Genomic DNA, 12,308 nt, shown 5'->3' with positions numbered 1-12,308 from the left:
TTTCAGAGGACAGGTACTGTAAGTCATCAAAGGCATTATTTATGTTATTTTCTGGTGGTTAGTCAGTGCGTAGGCATCAAGTTTGGTATCATTGTTGTTTGTGGAGACCAGTAAAATGGCGTACCTCCAATTCAGACATAATCCCAAACCTCAGGCTGCCCTGTCCGCACTCATGTTCGTTTACCAAACCTGCTCACACAGACTCCAATTTGTGTGTTGGCTACTCTTCCACTCCTCCAGGGACTCTGGGGTTGAAGGGCCAGAAGCTAGACTCCTAGCACACAAACTCAATAATAAGCTCTCAAAACCTTTATTTATTTATTCACTTTTGAGTCGGAGTCTCACTCTGTTGCCAAGGCTGGAGTGCAGCAACACACTTATGGCCACCACAGCCTCAACGTACTGGGCTCTGGCGATCCTTCCGCCTCAGCTTTCCAAATAACTGGGACTACTTTTTCGATTGATTATAGCGACGAGTTTTTCCAAGTCTCCCAGGCTGGTCTCGAGTCCCTAGGCTCAGGCAATCCTTTCGCCTCCGCCTCCCCAAGTGCTGGGATTATAGGAGTGAGCCCCTGTGCCTGGCTCATAAAAACTTTAATAGTATTTAAAATGGCATAACATTTATATCAATAAATATGAAAATTGGTTAATTCATCAGAGAGTTCCGCAGTGTGGGCATCAAGGAAATAACTTATTTTATTTTATTATTTTATTTTTTATTTTTTTGAGTTGGAGTCTCACTCTGTTGCCCAGACTGGAGTGCAGTGGCCACTCCCAGCCACCGCAGCCTCGACCTGCTGGGTTCCAGCAATCCTTTTGCCCCAGCTGTCCAAGTGACCGGAACTACAGACACACGTCATCATGTCTGGCTAATTTTTTTATTTTATGTAGAGACAAGGTCTTGCCAAGTTGCCTGGGCTGGTCTCGAACCCGCAGGCTCAGGCAATCCCCTCACCTCGGCCTCCCAAAGTGCTGGGATAGGAAATAACTTTTAAATGCAGAATGATGGTCTCAGCTATGGGAGCATTTCACAAGTGGAAAAGCTTGTGTGTCATCAGTGACACCCATCAATGCCATTCCTGACTCTATTGCTTTGGCTGGAGGATCTGGATTCAAATGATGACTCTTCTCCAGTTTCTCTCTTTACCTCTGGAACGAGGGGGTTGTCCTCAGCTATGTGCCGATTGGTTATGGTAGTGAGAAATGGTGTGCGTGTTAGCATTCTCAGGGTGGTTTGGAGCTTGACTCCCACTAAGTTGATAAACTTCCTCCTTCTTAACGGCTTTCTAGACTCTGATCCTAGTCATTGCCTTCTTTCCAAATTCTCCACGCATGTTACTCAGGAAGCACAAGTAGTGCAAACCACAGAGGCTGGTTCTTACCAACTGTTGGATTCAACCTGTGGAGAACTGGACAGAGCACAGCCCTCCTTCCAGGAGCCCAGGGCAACTCTAAAGTGAAGATAGTGAACTCAACTCGTATTGTGTAAACTGTACTCAGAACAGTCTCAGGAAGTATCACAGCTTCCTGATTGCGAACCTAGATAAAGTCTAAGGCCACAGCTGCTAAGGACAAAAGCCACCAACCCCCCAAAATGAAGAAAATGACATCTGAAGGCTGCAGCGGAGAGAACGTCGCATCAGAAACACCAGCATCTAAAGGAGAATTCGGAGGAAGGAGTTGGTTTTGTGTCTGAAGCAATTACGAACCTGAGGAAGGAACCTATCATTATGGGGTGAGCTGAGGGGAGCCCATACATGAGAACTCTAAAAAGGAAGGACCCCGTAAAATCTCTTCTCAGCTTAATCTACCTTCAGAGTCTCCTCTGTCATATACAAGCCACTGTGTACTGTCAGTATTAGGAAAACAGCCTCTGCATCTTAGAAAGGAGACCTGGACTGATCCCAAAGAGCAGAATTCAAACTCTTTTGTGGATTAGTTGTGTGACTTTGGACAATTTAATCCTAGTTGTTTTATCTGTTAAGCAGGAATAACAACTCCTACTTCTGGGGTTATTGTGAATTGGAGATAATACTTGCAAAATGCCAGGACCAGAGGAAACAATCAGAGTATGAGTTATTGTCCTATTCTTTTTTTTTTTTTTTTGAGTTACAGTCTCACTCTGTCACCCAGGCTGGAGTGCAATGGCATGCTCCTGGCCACTGCAGCCTCGACCTGCTGGGCTCAGGTGATCCTTCCACCTCAACCTTCCAAGTAGCTGGAACTACAGGCACGCACCACCACGCCCAGTTAATTTTTTGATTTATTGTAGAGATGAGGTCTTGCCAAGTTGTCCAGGCTGGTCTCAAACCCGTGGGCTCAGGCAATCCTCTCACCTTGGTCTCCCAAAGTGTTGGGATTATAGGCGTGAGCCACTGCGCCCGGCTCTCCTATTATTCTTAACCAATGGCTTTGAAATGTAGCAGGGCTGGAAACTTCCATTTTTGTCAGTATTATGAATTGACTGTAACTCTAGATTGAAGCAACCTAAAATTCTGGGCAAAATATTTTTACATAATTGTAAATACATCACTGATCTGTCACCAAAGTAAGGAATTTGTTGACTTCAAAATCAGTAGAGAAAGTTGAAAATTAGGTCAGGAAACAGGTCCCAAATCTGCTGTCGCCTGAGGCTTTTTTCAAACTCTGGGGAGTCCTTCCTTCCTTCTTTGAGGCTCCATAAAGCAGAGTATGAAGTCGGAAGTCAAAACCTAAAAGCTGGCCGAAGTGGAGGATTTGATAGGAAATTCACCCCACTATGTAGTCAGTGTAAGGGTGAATAAGACTACACACTGTACAGGAGATAAGAAGAAATGCCTGCTTCTACCTTGATATGTGGCTAGTGTACCTAAGGAATTGATTTTAGAATTTTATTTAATTTTTATATTTCCTTTTTTTTTGAGTTGGAGTCTCACTCTGTCCCCCAGACTGGAGTGCAGTGGCTGCTCCCGGCCACCGCAGCCTCGACCTGCTGGGCTCCGGCGATCCTTCCGCCTCAGCCTTCTGAGTAGCTGGAACTACAGGCTTGCGCTACCACACCTGGCTAATTTTTTTGATTTATTGTAAAGATGAGGTCTTGCCTGCCCAGGCGGGTCTCGAACCCGTGGGCTTAGGCAATCCACTCACCTCAGCCTCCCAAAGGTGCAGGATTACAGGCTGAGCCACCGAGCCCGGCTAGAATTTTATTTAATTTTAATGCATCAGCACACGTGGCTGGTGACCACTGTTCAGGACATCACAATTTCAAACATTCCAATGAAAAGTCAAAGATTATCTGAGTAGATGAAAAAGCAAAATCTAATTATTATATGTTGTCTACCCCAAAAATCCATTTTAAATATAGACACAAATATTTAAGTTAAAAGTAAAAGAATGAAAGGAGATATACCATGATAACACCAACTAAAAGAAAAGCTATGTGTCAGACAAGACAGATTTCAGAGCGAAGATTCTTATCAGAGATAAGGAGGGTCATATCATAGAGATAAAGCGGACAGTCCTTCAAGACAATATCAAAATTTGAAATATTTTTAAACACTTTATTGAAGTACAAAAACTGTACATATGTAATGTATACAACTGGATGGGTTTGGAGGTAAGTGTACACCCATAAAAAAATCACTATAATCAATGCTATAAACATATCCTTCACTTTCTAAAGTTTCCTTCTGTCTTCCATTAATATTATTGTGTATACATGTTAAAAGAACACAACATAAAATTTACTCTCAGCACATTTTTACGTGTATAATACAGTATTATTAGCCCTATGCACAGGTTATACAGTAGATCTCTAGGACTTACCTTGCATAACTGAAACCTTGTACCTTTTGATTGACATCTCCTCATTTCCCACTCTCCTCAGGCCCTGGAAACCATCAATTCTGTGCTCTGCTTCTGTTAGCTTGACTACGGGGTCCAACAAGTTCATGAACTCAGCCTAGAAAAAGTGCTGCATACCTCATTGCTGAATGTCACTAGGGTCACCTTTAAAGTACTCCCCTTGGGAAGCTGTGCACCGATGCCAGCACCTAGTCCACCCATCAAAGCAATTTTGGAATTCTTTTTCCGAAACGGTCATCAGAGCTGTCATCTTATTACCCTTGATGTCCTGAATGTCATTAAGATGTCTTCCTTTCCATATTTTCTTTATCTTTGGATAAAGAAAAAAGTCATTGGGGACCAGATCAGGTGAGTAGGGAGGCTGTCCCAATATAGTGCTGTGTGAGCTGGTGCATTGTTATGATATAAGAGCTCCTTTGGGACCATTTTTGCACACACCTTTCTCATGCCAAGATTTTCGGTTAAGATTTATCTAACTGTTTCTCTATTGATGTTTATTTGGTCTGCTATGCTTCTTACAGCCGGTGATTTTGACACATTCTGCAATGTTTTCATTAGTTCTGCTCATTACCAGTCGTCCTGACCGCTCTTCATTGGTGACTTCTTTCTCAGAAAAAAGTTTAATCCAATTGTACATTGCCATTTTCTTCATGGCATTATCCCCATAAGCTTGGACTAACTTGTCCCTGATTTCACTTCCGCTCTTGCTTCTTGTTTAACCAGAAATTTAATGTTTGTTCATTGCTCTAATTCAAGCTCCAACATTCTCCCAATGGCACACAGAAACACGCAAAAATAATGAATGCCACTCAGCAAGACACCACTGTAGGTCAACCTGAACACAGTTATGAGACACTGGCATACCAAGATTATGAAACCTGACCGAGTTATGCATACAGTCCTGCCAATGTAAGCACATGGTGGCCAGTTAGTGAACTTGATTGTCAGACCTCGTATTTCAGATTCTTCACTTAAGTGGGATCATGTAGCATTTGTCCTTGTCCATTACGTTAGTATTTCACTTAGCATAATGTCTTCCTGGTTCATTCATGTTGTTGCAACTGACAGAATTTCCTCCTTTTTTAAAAGACTGAATAACATTTCCGTCTGTGCCATATTTCCTTACCCATTCATCCATCACTGGCTTCCATGTCTTTGCTGTTGTGAATAATGCTGCAATGAACATGGGAGTGCAGATATCTCTTCAAGATCCTAGCTCAATTCCTTTGGATACATGTTTACCCAGAAGTGGGGTTGCTGAATCATGGGACACTTCTAGTTTTTTTTTCTCCAGATCTTCCATATTGTTTTCCACAGTGGCTGCACCAACTGACATTACTACCAACAGTGTGCAAGGGCTCCGTTTTCTCTACATCCTTGCCAATGCTTTACGTGTATATGTTTAAAGCCATTTTAACCGGTGTGAGGTGATATCTTATTGTGTGTATCTGTGTGTGTGCCTTGTGTGTGAGACTCTGTCACCCAGGCTGGAGTGCAGCGGCACCATCATAGCTCGCTGCAGCCTTGAACTCCTGGCTCAAGCAATCCTCTTGTCTCGGCCTCCCAAAATGCCGGGATTACAGGTATGAGCGACCGTGCTTAGCCATCAGGGTGGTTTTGATTTTCATTTCTCTGATCAGGGGTGCTGAAAACATTTTTATAGATCTGTCACTTTAAATATATTGGTGCTTCTCCTACTGCTCAGAATATGGTCTGTCTGGGTAAGAAACTGTGAGGTATTGTCCAGACATAGACTGCCCCCTCCCTCAGGGAGTGGCCACTGGCCGAAAAGGCTGGTCTCTGAATAGTATGCATAGTCATGGGATGCAGGTGACCAAGCAAAGCTGAACGCAGTGTTACTCTTAATCAGTGTAAACACTCTATAGTAATTTTAATAACTAACTTGATTGCTTTGATTATAAAACTGCTTTCTGTACTGTCCTGAGGCAAGGATTCTTTTTTTTTTTTTTTTTGAGTTGGGGTCTCACTCTGCCACCCAGACTGGAGTGCAGTGGCCGCTCCCGGCCACCGCAGCCTCGACCTGCCGGGCTCCGGCGATCCTTCCGCCTCAGCCTTCCAAGGAGCTGGAACTACAGGTGCACGCTGCCACACCTGGCTCATTTTCTTGATTTATTGTAGAGATGAGGTCTCACCAAGTTGCCCAGGCGGGTCTCGAACCCGCGGGCTCAAGCAATCCACTCACCTCGGCCTCCCAGAGCGCGGGGTTACAGGCTGAGCCACCGAGCCCAGCTGAGGCGAGCATTCTTCATCAATCTGTCGCCATTAGTGCCTCCTGTAAGTTTTAACAGACCAGTATCTTTCCCTGCTAGATTTCCGGGTGACTTCTTTGAAATAGGCAAACATTACCTGCAAGCCCTCTCCGATTTGGTGTTACCACGTTACAGTAATCATTTTCGTTTATTTTAAAAAGAATATATTTAGCGTGTACTTTAAAAGAATGTGTATTGTGCTGTTGGATGGAATGTTTATATATGTCAATTAGATTAAGGTCACTGACAATGTTGCTATGTCTATTTGTTCTATCAATTATTGAAAGAATAGTTGAAATCTGACTATAATTGTGGATTTATGTATTTTTCCTTGCAGTTTTATCAGTTTTTATTTATGTATTTTGAAGCTGTTTTTACTTGCATAAATATGCTAGCTGTACTATAACATAAATATACTAATCATGCAACTAAAAATGGAGCATCAAGATATACTAAATATATATAATATATGCATACAAAATATATAACTATAAACATATAATTAAAAATGAAGTTTAAAAATCCTAGTACTTACAAAGTGTATAACCTGAGACTAGTCACTTCACACTTTGCCTCAGTTTCCTCCTTTGTAAAATGCAGAGGTTGGAGAAGGTCAAATTGGATGGTTCTGTATTTTTAAATTATCAACCCAAAGAAAGAGGAAATCTGACTCAGGCCAAAAAAAAAAAAACAAAAAACCACATACACACACAAATATACAGAAGGGGGGTTGGGTTCAGAAATGGTTTATTTGGGTGAGTGGCTCTCACGTCGCCACAGCAGTCATAAATTCAGTCCTGCCAAGTAGGAAGCAGTGGCTCTTTTCACTCAGACCAGAACCTGATAAGTCTGGAGGCTGCCTGAGCAGAGACAAGATAAATCTCCATTCAGAGGAGCCTTGGGAAGGCACCCTTCCGGGCTGGGGATGGAAGGTATGCCAGAGGTTCTGTGCAGAACTCTGCATGGCAGCATTGGGGTTGGGATGCCAGATGAGTGTGAAGCTATCAAACAAACCCACTCTCCTTACTTGTAATTATGCAAAGACTTTTCAGTGCACCCCTACCAGCTGAAAGTATTCTTTTTTTAAAAAATAAAGATGTGGGGTTACAATTCAGGGTTAGGCATACAAACATTGATTATGCAGATACCCTTGTTGATGAGGTGTGCCCCTCCTTCCCCTAGCAGTTTCCCTCAACTGCCAATCCCACCCCACCTTCCCTGGCAGTTTTCCACTACTGCCAATCCCTTTCTTATAGTATTATAATTGTTCAAGGTCTGCTTATGAGTGAGAACATATGGTACTCCATTCTTTGTTTCTGTGATAGATCACTGAATATGATCGACTCTAAATCCATCCTGCTGCAAAGTCCATACGCTTGTCCTTCTTTATGGCTGCGTAATATTCCATTGTGTGTAAGTACCACATTTTTTTAATCCAGTCGAATTTCGGTGGGCAGCATGGTTGGTTCCATGTTTTTGCTATTGTGAATAGAACTGAAAGTATTCTTGATGGCTGAACAGGTTTGAATCCCCAAACCTGTCATCCTTCTAATGCATGGATTTGAAAACTTGCCCTGTACGAGTTTACACATGCTGTGAGATGATAACACCCTTCAGATTTGGGTGTTGCAGAGGGAACTCGGTATGAGAGATAGCTGGCTCGGTTTCCAAAGATAACCTGGTCTGGGTGATGGCTGCTGAGGGAGGAGGGAAGAGGCAGAGGCTTATCAAGCCTCTGGGAAGTTCCCTTGAATTGGGGTGTGGTGCGATTCCTTCTGCTCTTAAGTGTGGTTTATCTAATCTGTCTAGAAACTACTCTGCTGATTGCTTTATCAGTGAGAAATCCGCTGCCACTTCTCCTTTGCAGCTTTTGAAGATGGGGTCTATTTTGTCTAAAAGCAATGTCATAAGCAAAAGCATATAATATACTGCACAGTAATGTACACTAGAGCATTACTTAAAACAGCAAAATGTCAGTAAGAACTCATCAGCAGAGGCATGACCACATTCATATATTCTAATGCATTAATATATCCTAACCCTAGAAATTTGACATGCAGGAAAATTGCTGAGTGTTATATAAAGTATGATCCCATTCTGGTAGAAAAAACTATAACAGTAATGATGTTAGTATACATGTGGGAAAAATTGGAAGAACATACATCAAGTACTCATTAACAATGAGTACTTGGGTATGGGGTCAAGTGGGATGAAATGCGGGGAGACTTTGCTATATGTGTTATGTGTCTCTGCAATGTCTGAGTTTTATACAACTTTGTATTACTTTCTTTCATTTTTTTGAGTTGGTGTCTCACTCTCACCCAGGCTGGAGTGCAGTGGCATGTTCACAGCCACCACAGCCTCACCGTCTACCTCAGCCTTCCAAGTAGCTGGAAGTACAGGTATGTATTTTTTGGATTTATTGCAGAGACGAGGTCTTGCCAAGTTCCCCAGGCTGGTCTGAACCTCTGAGCTCAGGCAATCCTCTCACCTTGGCCTCCCAAAATGCTGGGATTACAGGTTTGGGCCACTGTGTGCAGCTTTACAACTTTGTTTTACTTTTAGATCAGAAGGGAGGGAGGGGGAGAGAGAAGAAGGAAGGAAGGAAGGAAGGCAGTGTGAGAAACATTTCTCCATTCCTGGCCTCCTGGTCCTGATGCTGTAGCCTCTCACTAGTCAAGGCGAGGATTTGCATTCATGGTCAAGTGCTTTTTCTCAAGACGCAGAAACACTTTCCACAGCGGCAGGTCTTGTTCCACAGTGTGCAGCAGTGACTTATTGAATTAGTCTACAACGGTTCTGTGTCCAACCAGACATGTTATACCTGTAGGTTTTTATATATTAAAATCTCTGAAGTAGCACAGTGTAGTATTTGATCACCAAATTTGAATTTTTTTTTTTTTGGGTTGGAGTCTCACTCTGTCGCCCAGACTGGAGTGCAGTGGCCGCTCCCGGCCACCACAGCCTCGACCTGCTGGGCTCCAGCGATCCTTCCGCCTCAGCCTTCCAAGTAGCCGGAACTACAGGCGCGTGCCACCACGCCCAGCTAATTTTTTGATTTATTGTAGAGATGAGGTCTTGCCAAGTTGCCCAGGCGGGTCTCGAACCCGCGGGCTCAGGCAATCCACTCACCTCAGCCTCCCAAAGCGCGGGATTACAGGCTGAGCCACCGAGCCCAGCTCAAATTTGAAATTTATTTACGTAGCATTTTCAGTTAAATTGATAAAGGAGTCAATGTAAAAAGTATTTTAACTCTATTTTTGAAATTTTAGAGTTTCACTTTTTAAACAGTACTTAGTATGTGAGTATATTTATTGCAACAGGAAGAATGAAGACTTTCAAGGTGCTGAGATTAAAATCTGATGTAGACTACCCACTCAAAACTAAGGTTTCTATGAGGTTTTTAAAATTTTAAACATATCTATACAGGTACAACTGGAAACTTGGCCTCAAACACTGACTCAGTTTTCTGGATGTTTCCAGGGAATATATGTCCTTTTACTTTCTGTGTAGAGGTTCAGTCAACAAAACTTGGCATATTTTCATAGGTTTGGGTTTGCAATTTATTACATTCATTCATTCACTCATTCGACAAATATCTATTATCATCATTAGTATGAAAAATGATAGCTCTCAACTTAATTGGTGTTTACTACTAAAACTCCGGGTCTTAAGTGATCTTCCCACCTCGGTCTCCCAAAGTTTTGGGATTCTAGGTGTGAGCCACCATGCCTGGCCAATACCAATTAACATTTAACATGTGTTTGTTACCTGCTGTTCTTTAATTAAATGCTTTCTTTTTACTTGGGGAGATGACCCGGAACCTGAAGGTATATAAATAACCCAAATTTGGCTCAAGGGGTAAGGGAGTCAGACACTAGGCTATGTAGTTCCTCAGCTGAAGAAATGACTTCCTACCAAGGAAACTGAGGACTTCATGGGGGAGTTAGTGGTACATTTGTGTGTTTAAGAGATGGAATTGGTCACCCGAAGAAGAGGGAGGAGCATTATCCCCTAAAAGCAGGAAGTCAGAGGTGAGAACGTGCAGGACACATGCAGAGTCCTGGGAGTACTGGAGCTGGAGCACGTGGCATGTGAAAGAAAGACACAGGAAAGAAGGCTGGAAGAGCAGGTGCCAAGAGTGTTCTGGTTATAAAGGCCAGTGAATTGTTTGTCCTAACACCCTCACTTTACAGATGAAGGCACTAAGGCCCACAAAGAAGGGAAGTCCTCTCCATTATCCAGTGGTGGGATGGAATTAGACCTCAGGGTCTCCCGGCTCCCACATTTGAGCTTCCAGTTAGGTTGGGTCAGACCCAGGAGTGCCTAGAACACCAGGCTATAGTTAGGCCGTTGTCTTAATGCAGAGAGAAGCCACTGAAAGTTTTGTGAAGGATGTGAGTGGCAAAGGTGTATCAGAAGCTAAGATAATTTCAAGGTTTCTAGGCTAAGTGATTGAAATGTTGGAAATTACATAACTCTAATTTCATATTACACGGCTTGTATTAGCACAGAGAATCAGGTCTAGAAAGATGATTAGTTCAATTAAGAACAATCAGTTGTTTTCAAAGTAACTGTTTGATGGGAATATAACCTCAAACGAAAGTTATGTCTTTAGACAGAGATTATAGTTCTAAAAAGTGCATTAACTAGGACTGGAGAAAGTGGGTTCATTATGTAATAGGTATCAGGTGATCAATTTGCCTCTGAATCTTTGTTTCTGCCCTTAGAAAACAGACTGTCACTTGGGTCCATGCCCTCATATACCTTATATACTCTTTACATTTGAAAAGAAGAAAATCAAATACTAACTACTTTTTTTTTTCTTTAGTTATTTTCTAGCAGCTTCATGTAATTGCATTTACTTTTAGTTTCATAAGGAGCATCTTACAACACTGTGTGGGTAGCAACTGGGCTCAGCAAAAGAGGTTACCTTTGGCCACGGACACACAAAGCGTCCCAATCAGCAGCATGAGCCCCATTCCCATTGCCCTCACCTGTAAAACTGTAGGTCAGAGACCCATCACACGATAACCCGGGCTCTCAAGGGGGAGGCGAATTGTTGAGAGAATCAGACTGTCTGGGCTCCAGTTCTGCCACTGTGAGTGGCGAGATCTCGGGCACGTCTTGCAGCGTCTCTGAAGCAGATTCTCATCTGTAAGACAGAGCTAGTGGCAGCTCCTCTCGGGTTCGTGCTGGTTGTGAGAACTGCGCACATTACACCAGCAGAGGTGACCACGATGCTAGCTAGGCACGTAGGAAGCATCTTGGTCAACACACAGCTATATGAACGGGCTCGCCCACATCTCCATCTCAGGAACAGACAGGCCGCTCAGGGAACAGCGGTGTCGTTGGTTCCCAAGTGCCGAACGCCCTTATTTTAGACGAGCTGTACAATGAAAAACACCGCTTCACGGTTACAAAACCGCTTCACGGTTACTTCTCCCGAGCCAACTGTTTTGAGAGCATGACTACGAACCTTTAAGGAAGATGTCTATTTCCACGTCTCTGATTTATGTAAAACCATCCGCCCCAAACCAACACAGGCCCTCTCCCCCTCCGGGGCTGGCCTGCTTCCCAGCTGTTCACATTCCCTCCGGGATCGTCACAAGCCCCGCTCGCTCCGCAGGAGCCGGAGGAAAGTAAACAGCTCCGCCAGGCAGGGGCCCCACCCACCATTTTATTTTGCTAAATCACTCCCTTAGCTAATATTTCAGGGACGGACACGCGACGCATCTGGCTCCAACCAAATATTTTCAGTCACTCGGATCCCAAGGTCAATATTTGCCCGTTCGATTGCCGTAACATCGGCAGCGTGAAACAGGGAGCCATTTATCAACCCTCAATCAGGGCCGGCCGCAGCAGCTGGAGCGGCGCGGCCCCGCCCCCTTCCCGTGAGCCCCCGCGCGGGCCCCGCCCCCGCGCTTCCGGTCTCGGGCGCCCGGGGCCTGCGCTTTCCCGAGGCTGGTCCAGGCGCGTCCCTGGCGGGAGCGGCCGCGGCCTCGCCGGGCTGCTCCGTTCGGGGCGCTCACAGCACTTTCAGCAGGCGTTGCCTTTGCTCGAGCCCCACGACTCGTTGAAAGGGTGTTGGTGGGCAGCCCCTTCGGGTCCCCTCCCGCTGTGGGAGCTTTTCTGTTCTCTCAGTAAATCCCGCTTTCTGAAAAAAAAAGAAGAAAAGAAAGGGTGTTGCTGTGG

Source organism: Carlito syrichta, unplaced genomic scaffold (assembly GCF_000164805.1).
Source record: "Carlito syrichta isolate Samal-C Ts95f unplaced genomic scaffold, Tarsius_syrichta-2.0.1 Scaffold302330, whole genome shotgun sequence".
NCBI lineage: Eukaryota > Metazoa > Chordata > Mammalia > Primates > Tarsiidae > Carlito > Carlito syrichta.
The sequence above is the reverse complement of the archived record's forward strand: the minus strand, read 5'-3'. Positions refer to the sequence as shown.